This window comes from Eubalaena glacialis, chromosome 11, assembly GCF_028564815.1.
Source record: "Eubalaena glacialis isolate mEubGla1 chromosome 11, mEubGla1.1.hap2.+ XY, whole genome shotgun sequence".
Classification (NCBI taxonomy): domain Eukaryota; kingdom Metazoa; phylum Chordata; class Mammalia; order Artiodactyla; family Balaenidae; genus Eubalaena; species Eubalaena glacialis.
In genome coordinates, this window is record NC_083726.1 from 29,509,371 (window position 1) to 29,524,802 (window position 15,432).

Consider the following 15,432-nt stretch of genomic DNA (forward strand, 5'->3'; position numbering starts at 1 on the left):
AGTATCCAATACTCAGGGAGTCTGCTTTCTTCACTGACTTGACTAACAGATTTTACACAACCTGAAGATTACATGACCAGTCAGAAATAGGGCTTAGCTGCTTCGATATTTGCCCAGTAGAGGGACCATATAATTTGTAGTTCATACTGGAACACTTTTGAGAATGAATGGGGTGATATTAATAATTACACTGCAGCAAGAGATGTAAACCAGGACCATTCTGGGAAATCTGGGATGTATAGTTACCCTACCCTGTAGAACCATTATTCTCATTCTCCAATACGATATATTGATGTATTTGCTTTATATAGACCTAAAATTGTAATTTCCAATGGATTATCTATGGTTTCTTAAGGCACTATTGAGACGGCTTCTCGGGCTGCTTCTGGGCTTCACAGAAAAGGATGCTCTGATCCACTGTTAACCAAGATGTCCTGCTAACCCTGTAGCCCTACCTGTGATTCTCTGGACTTCAGATTTGTTGCCTACTGCTTCTAGTTCTAGCTGTGTTTCTCAGGATCTAGATTCTTTGTCTATCCATAATGTCATCATTGTGGACTTTTTTGTAGAGTTACTTCTACAATTTTGTAGCAGCAGTTCTGCTAATTGTAGAGAAGTAACTCTGCTAATTGTAGAATTACTAGGCTTTTGGTCTTTGACCAGACCTCTCCATGCAGTGCATAGCTGTGGTTTCTTGTCTTTTGTATCCTTTCGCCTTCAACTCCTAGCTTCCCAGCTATGACCAGTTTCTCCCTGGCACCTATAACTGACTAAATCCTAAGTACTTATGTAGCAGTTAATCTCAAAATCTAACTTCCAAGTCAGTGCTCTTTCCAGAGACTGTGGTTCTGTTTCCAAAATGAACAATAAAACATGAGTGATACAGGTAATTTTGAAAAAAAAGAGAACTTGAAAATAAAAATTACCCAGGAGAGTACCCCAATTATCAATTTTGTTTCGGCACAGAAGACACAGCCTGAATGGTCTTTGCCAAATCCCTCAAATGTTTATTAGATGGAGATTATAATAATGACAAATCCTAGTGAGTATTTTGAAGAATAACATTTAAATGAAAATGGCTTGCTTTATTGATGCTAAATGATAAACACCTAACTCCTTTATAGGATCGTACTGAAGATTAGAGGAAGTAATGAATAACATAGTTGTTAGAAAGTACAAAGTATGGTTTTTGTATGACTTAAATCTCAGGTATGCAAGAAATGGCTTTTGTATTATTTTTCTTAACCTACTTTTAACTCCAAGACCCAATTCCACCACAGTGACAGGAATTCCTGTAGCCTTCCCAAAATGGTATCAGAGACTGGGAGATTTAAATCTTCCTGAATACAGGGAACAGACCATCATGTCCCAGCTAACATGGTCACTTCTGATTTTTTCACTATCCAAGAGATCCCCTTGAGGTCTGGTAGCTCTCACATGCTTGTCTGACATTCTCAGGTGGGACTCTTTGGAGAGGTGGGAGCCTGGGTGTAGTCACCCTTCCCTGTATCCACCTCACTCTTTTGGGCTTCCAAGATCTAGTGTTCAACTCTGGAGTCATCCTGCCTCTCCAGCATTCGTCTGGGGACCAGGGCTCTGGTTTCACTGCTCTGGGGCCCACTGTCAGTAAGACTCTCTCCTTAATTATTGGTGTAGGCCTGGAAACCAAAGCCAGGAAGGCTTTCATTCTTCTGCTTTTTGCTTTACCACATTTGTCTCTGAAGGGATGAACCTGAGCCACAGAATCTATTACCCCTTAGAATGGAAAGCATGGGTGCAAAACAGAAAGGAAACAAGGGGGAAATGGGGAAAATAATATTTTTAAAACATACATTTTATGCAGACGTTCATATAAGGCTTCATACTGGTGACCAGTTGAGGAAAGAAAGCACCTTTATTTCCTGTGAGGAATACTTTTGGCCTCTAAGGAGAGGAGGAAAGGAGCTTACTCTGTGCTTTTGACTCCAGCTTCAGAGTTGCACTGGCAGATAGGAGAAGATTTTTGAATTCCTTCTTCTCTATTCTCCTCTTACAGAGCACCCTGATGATGGCACAGGGACAGCTGTCAGAGCTGGGCCTTGAGCAACTCAGCAGCTGAAGGCACCAGGAGATAAGGCACAGATAGCTCTCGCAGCCTCTTCCACTGAAACCACCCATCCTAAACTAAGCGCTGGACACTCCCTCATGGGTAGTGTAACTACACAGTTGGTAAGAATTCCTTTAACTGGCTCTGGGCCAACATGATAAAACCAAAACTATAAAACTCACAAAAGTACTTCAAGAGAACAGTACCCACATTCCTTCTAGACATGGAATGTTAAAAACTACACATATACAATCCTCTGAGGATTTAGTTGTTTAGGAATATAATTCCTAGGTTGATTTTTCCCCATAGGAAACTATTTTAAAGTGAATGCAAAAAAAAGGTATATCACCTCTCTAGTTTTTGTATTACTTGTTAGGAGAATAGGATACTCCTCTCAGCAAACCCCCTTTCTCCCATCCATGTTTTATGGCAAAAGGTCTATTAAGGCTCATAAATGCAGTTGGGACCAATAATTAGCAAATGCGATATTTTTTGACTATGCATTTCCTTAAACAGGTAACTTTTAAAGAAATATTGCTCTTTGATTATACCTAGTCACATAATAAAATTATAATTCCATTTTACTGAGATGTTTGATTTACTTAGGTCTTTTATGTCACACCAAGAATAAAAGTTAATTAAGGCTTCATTCAATAATCATTTATCAGAAAAGCTATATTGAAGACAAAATGCATTGAACCTGTAGTTTTCTGGGAAGAGAACATGTAAATAATGCATTTGCAATCTGTATTTGCTTGTCAACAGTAACCTGTACAGGTTTTCTATACAAGAGGTTAAAGTGTGCGTCCTCGTGTATTTCCTACAGCTTAGAGCCTACGAAGCGTCACACTGTCTTTCAGTTATCACTTGCTCAATAAAGCCAGTTTAAAACCATGAAATGGCTTATGAGCTCCTATGTGTTACGTAACATTTCTAATGGTTACTATAGCAACATTTTGTCCTGTACAACATTTCAGTTCCCTGTGAAGTAATCTGTATTGTTATGGGATGCTTTGTCCCATGGTGATCACCGCAAACCATGCTTAAGGGTTTCAAGCACTGACTCCCCACTCCCTTTTGTCCTACCTGGAAGGCACCTACCAAGCCCATTTTCTCCTTTCATGTAAGATTAAAGGGGGAAGCAGACTGAAGAGGTTCGTCAGCTGTGCAACAGCGACCCCTAGAGGCGAAATGCCTTGACGATGACCAAAACCTCCCAAAGCTCAATGCTTCTGTCTCATATCAGGTCCTGCTGTACTGTGTTTATCGGGCGAGCTATCACAGCGTTAATCCAGAACTGCCTTTATTTTGAGAACGAGAGATATTTTTGATGCCCAGAAACCCAAGTCCAAAGTTTCGGGAGCTTTACTACCTACTCTCCACGGCACATAAATTTTTGTCTTCTCTTTGTGCGATTTAAGGGAATCGTGGGTGAGTTGCTTTCTGTTCATCAGCAAATCAGCGTAATAACACATTTGTGCATAGTCAGAACACTACGCCTTTGATTTGCTTTTTCCTTGGTCAGAGAAAACGCTTGGAAAATAATTTAAAGTATCAGGTAGAAAGAAAAAAAGAATCCTAGCGCTCTTACTTTTCTGGGTTTGCAAATGTTATGTAGCTCAAGAGCCCGGATGATTCATCCCCTGAAAGCCTGAGCGCTCCATTTGTTTTGTAGATTTCACTACCCCCTTTGTTCTGCTTCAAACCTTTCAGAGGGCTGAAATGCATTATTACCTTGTTAAATCTCAACCAAAATCATTTCTACAGCCTGAAGCTGTTTTGACGTGGGTTGAGCATCTCACACACAAAAGAATTGCTTTTGTTCCCAGAAGCTCTCATTGGCTGAATGGTCTTTGCACCGAGCCAATCAGAAGCTAGTTGTTAGGCTTGGCTGGCTATTTTTAGCCTCACTCTCAAAAATACTTGGTCTTGGAGAGGGTAGGCTGCAGAATGAGAGTAGCATAGTTGAAGCAAACAGCTAAATACATTTTGCCTGTCACGGCGTGTTTGGCATTTTTCCTTTAAATACTCATACGCTGTTACATTAGCATGTGTTTTTGTAAACAATAAATTTGGGAATGGAACTGCATTTCCCAGTTCCAAATTATCCTTTTAGTAAAGAGGCAGGAAGTCTAAGAAGTAGTCAATATTCCTTTTTTCTTTTTTTTTATCCAAAAGCATCTAGTTATTTGACAAATACACAAAAATATCAGTTACCATATAGAGAATACTGAGGTGTTTTTTTTCCAAAGAATTTTTATAAATTTTCATTTTGAGTTAATAGAAATTTTAAAGGACTTGCTCATCATGAATTATAAAGTCATAGTCATCAAATCATCCTTTTCCCTTGACCTTTAAAGGTGTATATAATTGTCCAAACGACTATGCACATGGTGTGTAACAATTAAAATCATAAATATTCAGTGTGTTTTATGCGTGGTGATAAAGCATTCTTTTGATCGTGTTCTTTCATTTGAGCCATTACTCAGTAGGCACAAGAAGTATTTTCCCCAAATGCACTTGAAGTGACAAAGCATTAGAACACACAATTTGTTAATTATCTAATATTATCAGGAAATGTAAGTTGCCAAATGGGAAAAGTCAGGCCCTAAACTTTTGTTTTCCATCAGCCATCTATTTAGCTGGGCAAGAAGGAGGCAGAGCCAAACTGAACCAAAATTTCATAACATAAAGCAATTTTATTAGCAGGAAGGGAAACCTCTTCTTGAGGGGAAGAAAAAAGAGCAAATCTGTGTCTAATTCTTTAAAATATGTTTAGGTTTTAGATTTCCCAATATTTATTACTCAGGCTTGGACTGTGACCTCATCTGCTGTTGCTTGCTTGCTTGCTTGCTTGTTTTAAGAAAAATCCCTTTTTACTTCTGGTTGCAAGAGATCAGAATGCAATTTAGACATATAATAACAGGGAATCTGTAACATGAGTATATCGGTTAAACTGGAAGACTTCAAGAAGGAGAAAAGATTCAAGATCCAAGCCTGGGATTGCAGAAGTGGTTTACAGTGGTCTTCTATGGGCAAGGATGGCCAAATAATATGGCAGGTATAGGCCAAGAGATTCATGAAGAATTCTACCAGAGTGAATGGAGCACAAAGAAATTTTGGGAGGGAACTTTCCTCACTTTAAGCGGTACAGAATACAGTGTTGAGGGGAAATGTCCCCTGGGTTTCTGAAGATGAATTTGAATAGCTGAAATAAGGCACTTTGGGAAGAGTTATCTTTTTTTTTCAACATCAGTTTGGTGCACATTGGGACAGGTTTTAAGAAGGCGGATGTACAATAGCTCCCAGGAGTTTAGCTAGGTTTTTGTAGCCAACCAGCAGCTAACAATTTAGTTTAATATGCAGTCTTAGTAAATTAAAGGAATCTGATAAATTGAGACCCAGCAAGATTCTTATTTGTTTGCCATGGCATAACATGTTGAACCCTAGCAGAAATTAACCCATTGCCATTTTCTATTCAAGACTTACATTTTATCTTCTCACTTTCCTGTGCCAGGTGTTTTGGCTCCAGACTTGGCCATCTGAGAAATTCCTTAGTTTTATACTTGTCTGCGTAAAAAATACATAATAATAACAATAATAATAATAATTTTAGAATCATGTTTATTTTTAGTTTTCTCTATGTGTTTGTATTTAAACTCCTTGAAGGCAAAAATAAATAAAATAAAATAAAAAGAATTTGCTGCTCCTTTTGTATCTTAACCTCTCTACCAAGCATTTAGTTAGTCTTAAACTTGAGTGGTATGCATTTTGTTTTCTGTGGGAATTGAGGCACTTGTGGGAGGAGAAACATGCAAATTTGCACTTAACTTCTTCTCCATAGGAGTGGTGAGCAGAAAAGGGACAGGGTCTTGCTAGATACCTAAAGGATAGAGGAGATATGGACTGACTGGAGACACCAAAATTTAACATTGCTAATTTCATTTTTCTGTACCTACACATGATTCTGTTACCTGTGATAGTTGTTGTAAAAAGTGCGTGATTACTAGTTGATAGATAATTGTTCTAACATTAATTGTGAAATGTTGAAATAACTGGATTTTACCACTCATATCTACAAATGTATAGAGCCAATAAGCCAGACACAATTATAACAGGTCAAATTCTAGTTCTCCTTACAATGAAGTAGATATTTTCTTAGAGTAACAGAGTTTCCTGTGTTTTGGCAAAACTGTGAAGTAAGCCAAGTTCCTCATGGGTACTTCTGGAATCTCCTGCTTTCTTCTCACCTCGTGAATTCAGTGCTTTCAAGTCTTGTTTTAATTCTCCCTTCTGTGTAGCCTTACCAAAGGCCAACACTACCTCATGCCCCCAAACACTCCTCCCCCATCTTCCAAATTTGCAGGTAGGAGCAAATAGAAAAGCCTTTTTTCCTCTCTGTTTAGATTCAATTGAAAACATAGTAGCTGCTTCTAAAATTATTCATTATCAGTTGGGTGTGTGTGTGTGTCATTGAATACAAGTTTGTGGAACACGTGTGTGTGTGTGTGTGTGTGTGTGTGTGTGCGCCACAGAACACATTCATTGTGCTCCTGGGTTGTCATCCTTTCATTCTGATTAATTTGTGGTCTCATAGAAAATCTGTGTGAATTATGTTCGCTTTGTTGAGCCCATTGTGCAGGAAGTCAGTCTGTATAAATATTCTTCCAGGCTTAACAGTTTCACCTTAATAGGCTTAGTAGTTGCCTGTCACTTGTCTCTTAGCCTTTAAAAAAATCTTGTGAATGGTTGGGCAGATAATTTGTGCAATATTAATATGAAAACCGTAAAACATGAGAAGAAAATTAGAATCATGTGTAATTTAGTAGATTAGTTGTGAGGTAACTTTCTACAAAATTCCGAGGGTGTTGTAGGAAATCAGGATCTTTAGTGACATGAGGGTATCCCAAGTTGGGAACAGGGGAAGTTCAGGGGAAAAGATTTAAGTTGAAGTGCAACTCCATGCAAGGATGACTGACATTTGTAAATTTTAGAAATTTACCATGCAACAAAGCCTACAAATTGAAACAACAATTTTAAAACAAACTGTCTAAATCAACCTTTTAATGAGAATGAGGTAGATGCTGTGGGGAAAATGATTTTATTGTGACAAGTGATTTAAGAGCAAGTAGATGTCATTAAAATTTTTACAACTCTGAAAAGAAGAAAAAGAAAAAAAAATCACTAATCATGGAAACAAACGAAATATGAAGTTTAAAATAAAAATAGGACATGTAATAGGAATTTGTCCTTCCTTAATCTTCTGGATTTTATCAAAAGATATATTGTATGTTGCTAGTATTTACTCTAAAATATATTTCCCAAATGAGAAAATAATTGTATTTACATTATATTGTATATTATGTCTCAAAAGTAGTTATTGGAGAGTATAAAAATAGATCTCAGAGTAATGGAACAAAATCCCAATATTCCTTGTGTTTTCAATAAAACAGAGCTTATCATTATGGCTTTTACACTAAGGAAAAATATTGGAAGAATATAGGTAAAGAAGGTGAGGAAAAACTTAGGTGGGAGCAAAAACATGTAAACAATTTTGAAACAATGTATAAGTAAAGCAAATTATTTTAACAATTTGAAAGAATCTGTAAATAGTAGTTAAACATTCTTTTTCATTGACATCCAAGATCATTAATCATGTGAAGATTCATCATATAATTAGATAGTCACCCATAACTATGAATTTTATGAACCTCAAAGATTTTAGAGCTCCTCGGTGAGGTCCCCCTGCTGCTTTAGAATTTGTCCAGAATAAATGAGCAGAAGGCAGCAGCGTGAAGTGGCACCATTAATAGCGTTCATCATAGCTGTATCCCTAAGGGTCTTATTTACTGCTGACCCTTCCAATGGTGGTTCTTTCCTCTTTCTTTCATTTTGAAAGCCTTTGTAATTTCTAAGGGAGGAGATTTGTTGGTTACTACTGACAGAACTAACAAAAGAATGCTTTTAAAAGCCCATGTCAAACACAGACTATTGGGAAAATGCTGTGAAAATCACTTAACCTTTTTTTTTTCTTTTTACTTTTATTTATTTATTTATTTTTTCGTTTTGGGGGTTTTGTTTTGACTGGAACACCGCTGTCCATCCGTGGAGTCACTAAAAGTAGAACGACAACTGTAGTTTTTCTTGACACATAATGACTTAGGTTTGTTTTGAAAAGACCCTTTGTTAATCTATCTGTTTTCCATTTGGGTGTGAGTACTAATGTCCGTGACAAGGTCTTGCTTTGTTCCTTCATTTACTTACTGAAATGTCAATGCTATGCTTCCTTTGATTAAAATAATAGAATGCATGATTGAATATTTTATAGGACCCATCACACTAGGACTGGTGCCTGTGGTGCCAGAGTGCATGCTTCAAATGAGCACATGAGCTATTCAGCAAATTACTCCTGAAAAGAGGCATATGCACAGGCTTCTTGAAAACCTCACAGTTGTAATGCCCAGATGTTGGCTGACATATGCCCCTGGGGTCAGCTTGGGAAAAGGAGTCATGATACTTTGTGATGGACTCTATATTAAACTTTACATCAGGAGCAAAACACAATTCAAACTGATGATGGATGAGGTGGCTTGAAAGCTGATGAGTATTACTTTGTCACCATTGAAAGGCATTACTCTTTACACAATGGGCAACCCCATTAACCTTTGGGACTAAATCTTCTTCATTAAAATCATCCCAGACTTTGTGCAGATTTTGCTTTAACTGTAGCCACTGGTATCAAAAGGCAATAAGACAACATGGGAAACTGGACACTGAAGCATTTCCTGGCAGAAAATATATAAGGTGTGGGCACTCCATATGCTAAAGGCTGAGAAATGCAAGATATTCGTGTTAATCTCCAACCTTTCACCCTATGCTAGAATTTGTTGAACACACTTAGAACTAAGGAAGCTGGAAGAGAAATAAAAAACCTCTAATCCAATCCATTTTAGAACTCCCCTCTTGCCAGTTTATCTTTCTTCATTTAATATCATTTCTCAGGACTATCAGGAGTAATATAGTATTTTTGCAATTTGAATTTCATGAATTATACTCTCACTACACAGTATAGGCATAGCCCAAGGCTAATGCAGTCCATCCAACTTGTAGAACAAGAGAGGAAGCCTGCTCAGAGAGTCATCCCTAACACTTAGAAGGGATTTTTCTTTTGGCTTTTTTTCTAAGAGGAAGAAAAGGCCAGGTCCACCAGACTACTAGCATAGCTCCTGATAAGGTTAAGTTAGCTAACTTGGGCAGTAAGAAAGATGGTGAATCACAGAGACCATGCAAGGAAGTGATCACAGAGCTTTCCCTCATTAAGAAAGATATCCCATTTCCTGCAAGAGATGGACATATGAAGATCCTTCTAAACAGAGCCCTGGGGTGCATGTGTTGCTCCAGGTTGGTTTAGGCACTTGGACTAAAATGAGGGGACTTGGAGAACACTCAGAAGTAAATATTCCTTCCAAACTATTTCTGACTTCCCTTTGGTTACTTTAGGTACCCTCTGTATATTCATTCATTCATTCAACATTGAGATATCATGTAAAGATGAAAAGGCATAACTGCTATCTTTGAGAATTACCTATGACTAGGATATAGATTATTGTGGAGACATTTACAAAATAAGGTATCCAGTGCTTTAATGGACATTAAATGTGTTTGCTATACAAAATGGGCATTGAACAGGAATACTTAAGCAAGAGAAGATATTGTGAAGCCTTTAAACTAAGACCTGGAGGAAAAGTAGGTATTTCACAAGGGGATGATTCGGTTGAGTGGAGACAGAAAGGACATCCAGGCAAAAGGAACTGCTTGTGCAAAGTCATAGATGAAAAATATTCAGAGAAAATAATTAATTAGGAATAGCTGGTGACAGGGGGTAGAAATGGCATTAAATGAAACCAGACTTTAAGGTGGCTCCACATCCTAAAATGTCTCATATGTGATGCTATAGTTAGGGTCACCAGGTAACTTATAGTCTAAATTGGGACCCTTTTGAGAGACAGAGAGGGGTGCTATTAATAATCCCCCTGATGAGAGTGTAAACCAGGAATGTCTTTGCTGAACTGAGACCTATGATTACCCTAGCTATAGGCAAAGGGTACCACTACAGGATTCTGAAGAGGAAATGGTGATATAAGATGTAATTGTTATACTGACAACACTCTGATACCAGCGTGAAGGCTGGATTAAGTTTCTGGACATTGAGAACTGGCTTAGAAGGAACTTTTTGCTAGCGACGTGAACCTGAGGGCCCACCTTTTCCTGGATGGCTAAAGAGAAACTCAACTGGGTCAGCGAATGCATGAGGTGGCCCTTTTCACCCGCTCAGGTGTTCAAGAAGTGATGTTGCTTTGCTCTTTTGAGTCCACAGAAATATAAATTGCTAGTGAGCTAGCTAGTCAGCAAAGCGAGGCTCTCTACCTGCTTGTCTTGACATTTTATTCAAAGAAAATTATTGGAAAAAGGGCTGAGGAGCTGGTGAATCGCTATTACTCTTTCTTTCTCATTGGTCCCAGAGCACTAATATTTACGTAGCTCAGCTGAGTCAGTGATGTGCAGCCTGCTGGACCCTGCACAATGCTCTCAGCCTTAATGGGTTGATGGGACCATGAAAGGAGGCTGAGAGGGAGGCCGGGGGTTGGGGGGTTGGGCTGCAGGGCACATTAAAACTTCAAGAAAATTACTCTTGTAAAAGCGACTGGGCCTGGAGGGAATGCAGCTGTTTTTGCTTCTGCATACGATGTTTTCAGAGTCAAACTTTTGGCTTTATTTCTTCTGTCTTCTAGACTCCGATTTGCCATTTGAAGTTTTACCAGTGGAGGAATCCTGGGTCTTTGAGGCTCCTCTGTTTTGTATTTGCTTTCCGGCTCCCTTCTGTGTTCCTTAGATAATGACTAGTTTTCCTAATGACTCATTTTCACATCGTATTTTACGTTTCGTTTTTGAGCTATACATTTTACATTTCCCTGAGGCAAAATAACCCTAGTCAGAGTTCTTATAAAAGAGTTTTGTGTACATACCAGACCAGTATAAATAACATTACGCTTTTAGACCCTTAGCCCTTTCTAAATGAGTGCTGATTATCTTATTTGTGTATTTTAAATACTTGGTACCACAAAATTTTTTGAGCATGCTGTTACTCTAAAAAGTATTCTCTCCATGTAAAGAATTCCCATTTCCATTCTTTCATATATTAAACAGTTATTTGTTGAGTATCTATCATGCCCTTAGCACTGTGCAAAATCCTGGGCTCACAGCTATTTGAAAGACAAAATCCTTACTCTTACAGAATGTATAATTTATTGTAGGTAAAATGGGGGAGGTTAATGGAAGGAACCATAAATACAGGCTATTTCTCTGTAGCAGTCATTCTCAAAGGGTGGTCTCAGGCCCAGCAGCATCTGTATCACCAGGGAACTTGTTAAAAATGCAAATTATTGAGCCCGTCCCAAATTTGTTGAACCAGAAACTCTGGGTTGTGGCCCAGCAGTCTTTGCTTTAACAAGCCCATTCTTGACTCTGAGGCTCACTCGTTTGAGAACCGCCAAACTATAATATATTAAGACGTGAGTGTTGGATGGCATGGGAGAACATGTGCAAAGGGGCTGACTCACTTGCATGGGGTCAAGGAAAGCTTCTCATAGAATTTATTTCTAAATGGAGAATTGAAGGATTGGTAGGAATTGGACAGGCAAAGGGAAGATGGGAGTGGGCAGAAATCAAGTCCAAGGAGATGATATCCTGAAGCAGGCTAGAGGTGAAAAATATCAGAGTTAATTCAGGAGGAATTCAGAGAGGCTGGCACCTCCGATAGTGATGGGTGGGGACTGTTTACATCTCTTATCCAAGGGCAGGCAAAGCCTACCATCGCATCTACAGACAACAGTATAGTGAAAAACCACAGCTGCTGTCAGAGGTGACAGGCAGATTTTTCACATCAGGAAAGTAAGTCAGAATAAAGTCAATGGGGAAAGAGTCACAGTTGGGAGTGTGGAGTTAGGGAGCCTCTGGGATCTCTCTAAGCAGACAGGCGGAAAGTCAGTAGGAAGGATGATCCAGAAAATATGTGTGATCTCAAATTAGGACTCCTCCTCAGGAGGATGGCATCTTAGTTTGCTATGGTTGCCATAACAAAATACCACAAACAGGGTGGCTTACCCAACAGAAATTTGTTTTCCCACAGTTTTGGAGGCTAGAGGTCCAAGATCATAGTGTTGGCAGGGTTGGTTTCTTTGAGGCCTCTCTCCTTGGCTTGCAGATGGCCACCTTCTTGCTGTGTCCTCACAGGATCTTTCCTCTGTGTACTTACATCCTAGTGTCCCTAATTTCCTCTTTTTATAAGGACACCAGTCATATTGGATTAGGGCTTACCCTAATGGCCTGATTTTAATGTAATTACCTCTTTAAAGACCAATATCTACATACAGTCACTCTCTGATGTACTAGGGGTTAGGGCTTCAACATATGCATTCTGGAAGGATACAGTTCAGCCCATAACAGAGGGCAGTAACAAGCAAGACTCAAAGCCCAGAAGAAATGGAATCCTTGGTAGTTAAGTCATGGACCCAGGAAGGTGGTGTTTGCCAAGAGAACTCAGGAGTCTTGTACCTAGAGCAATGGGTCCATGTAAGAAAATAACCTGGTTTGTCACAACAACACATCAAGTCCCTACATGGGGCTCCTCAAAGTTCCCTAGGCTGAGGAAAGAGATTGATTCCATATTTGAAGCATCATGAACTCACAGGTGTGGGAAATGAAAATGTGATAATATGACATAGTAAGTGTGCAGAGAGACAAACTGGTTGCCACAGAGGGAAATTGTATAGTAAAATATCACCAGATTTGGAAATCAGAAAAGCTGAATTTAAATGTGGGGTTTGCTGCTTTTCTCTTGTGTGATCTTGTTTGAGAAACTCAGGTAACCACTCAGTCTTAATTTTCTCAAAATGAAGTAGTCCTACTGATACCGACTTCATAGAAGTAAATGAGATAATATGTATTAAAGGACCAAAAAAAAATGCAACAGTTTTACAAATGTAAGCTACTGTTAGCAACTCCAAACATAATAATGGTTACCTTTCTATTGAGAGTTTTCTATACATCATATATTTACTCTAATGCCTTTATATACATGATCTCATTTAACTATAATCTGTAAATAAAATCATTCAAAAGTATCTAAAATAAATGTTCAAGAGAATTAACAAAAAAAAATGTGTATCCAAAATAATCCTTTCTAAGAAATAATTTACCAGTATTAGTTAGTAAGGTGCTTTCCAAGTTCAACACAAATGATCAGAATTCCACAGGAACCATGACTAGAGATGTAGTATACGGAAAGTAAGCAATATTTCCTTTACATAGAATTGTCTTATTTCAAATAATTCAGTGACATGGAGATTAAGTTTCAATGGAGATTAGAAAAAAGATAGTGAGCCAGAAGTGAAGAAGAGGTTGTAATCATTTGATATGTTTAATCGACTTTCTCTGGCTAACCCACCTATATAGTGGAGGTGGGTATATCAGGATATCAGAGCTGGGAGCACCAGCCACGAAGGCTGTTCTACAAGGTCTATCTAGCTTTCTGTACACACAAAGCAATATTCCCACGGTATGTGATTTCTCAGGTGGGCATTTCGACAAAGGGAGAAAGAACAAACCAGCCATGAATGTTGTTATATGTCAATGAAGACCAAATGACAGTCTAATCTATCAGACCTCTCAATTTGATTCAACCAAAAATCACAAGGACACTTTGACATAGATTATTCAAAATATGAGGATTCAAAAATAATTTAAGTATGGGCCTAAAACATGATGTGAAAAGAGCAATTGTAAAAGTTGGTTCTTAGAGAGGCTTGCTACTACTTGTGGGCAAGAGGCAAGGACAACTTTACAGAAGAGAAGAGATGTGAGCTGGGTTATGGAGCTAAATAGGAAGAATTTGTATGAATTAAGTAAGAAACATTTAAAGAAGAAGACTCAGGGCACATTATGTAAGTTTGAAACCACTGGGGAAGAGTTACGTCTTTGTGCAGGTTAATCACATTTTGTCCCTCGGCATCCCTCTATAGCTTGCTTTGTATCCCCAGGAGACTGGCATGAAGTAGGCATTGCATCATCCTTGCCTTCCTCTCCTATTTGGGATCAGTCAGTGGGTGGCAGTAGACACCAGTAGCACAGTGGAAGAAGGGAGGAAATTGAGGCCAGGGTTTCAGTCCCCTGACCTTCTCCCTGCCACATTACTGCAGGTTGGTTTTATCCCTCTACTAAAGGCCACACTTCTTGCTGGGCAACCTCAAATCTCTAGATGCTGGTAATGGTTCCCTCCCCATTCTTTACAGAGCCATCGATTTGAGGGTTCCCTTCCCACTGTCCACATTTGAGAAGAGGGTCCCTTTGTAAAACTTCCCTCACTTATCCCACTTAAGCACTACAACTATATTCTGATGATATCCTGATTGATACATTTACATAACAAAATAACTGAGGAAAAGTCAAGAGTTCATTCTGCCCAGAGTTGCTGGTGCAATCCCTCAAAGCCAGGTTTTATTGATTTGATTTTTCCCTCTGTTCTCTCGTCTCTCCATTCTCACCGAGATGAGTGGTTATTTAATATTACCAAGGATATGCAGAATGATTCCGAAGTTACCATTTAAAGAATTGGCCACCTTGAAGTGAGGAAATTATTTCACATCAAAATTTTCTATTATCATAGAATAGATTTCATATTCATAAGTCTGTAAAAGTCCTCAGAGGTAATCTAATATTGTCCAGTGGTGCCTGAAACTGGCTCATGATCAAAGTCATCTAGACAGCTCTCTCTATGTTTATTTACTTCTCTCTATATATATTTATTTCTATTTTTTTCCAAGCTCACCAAGATCTCCTACATCAGAATCTCTGGGGGCAGCATCTGGACTTCTATTTTATTTATTTTTATTTATTTTTATTACTATGAGCTTTCCTGGCCTATGATTTCCATTTAAGGGGTGGTAAAATTAAGGACTATTGAGGTTCTATAATTTTCTCAAGCTCAGATAACAAGATAGAGGCACAATCAGAATGAGATCCACTACTCTTGACTCTCAGTTATTGAGAGCAAGGGAATTGAGAAATGGGGGAAATCAACAGAAACTTTAGAGAGAAAGTTAATGCCGTAATTTGGAAAAGTGTAACACTGAGCATAAATTAAGGAAAACAAGGTTGTTTCCCAATCTCCAAAATTTTATGTTCACCAAACGTTCAGCTGTACCTCATGTAGCTTTTAGGACTCCTATCATTTTGGTACGGACCTTTCGGTAGAGTTGTTTCTTATGATGACAATGATAACCTGCAGT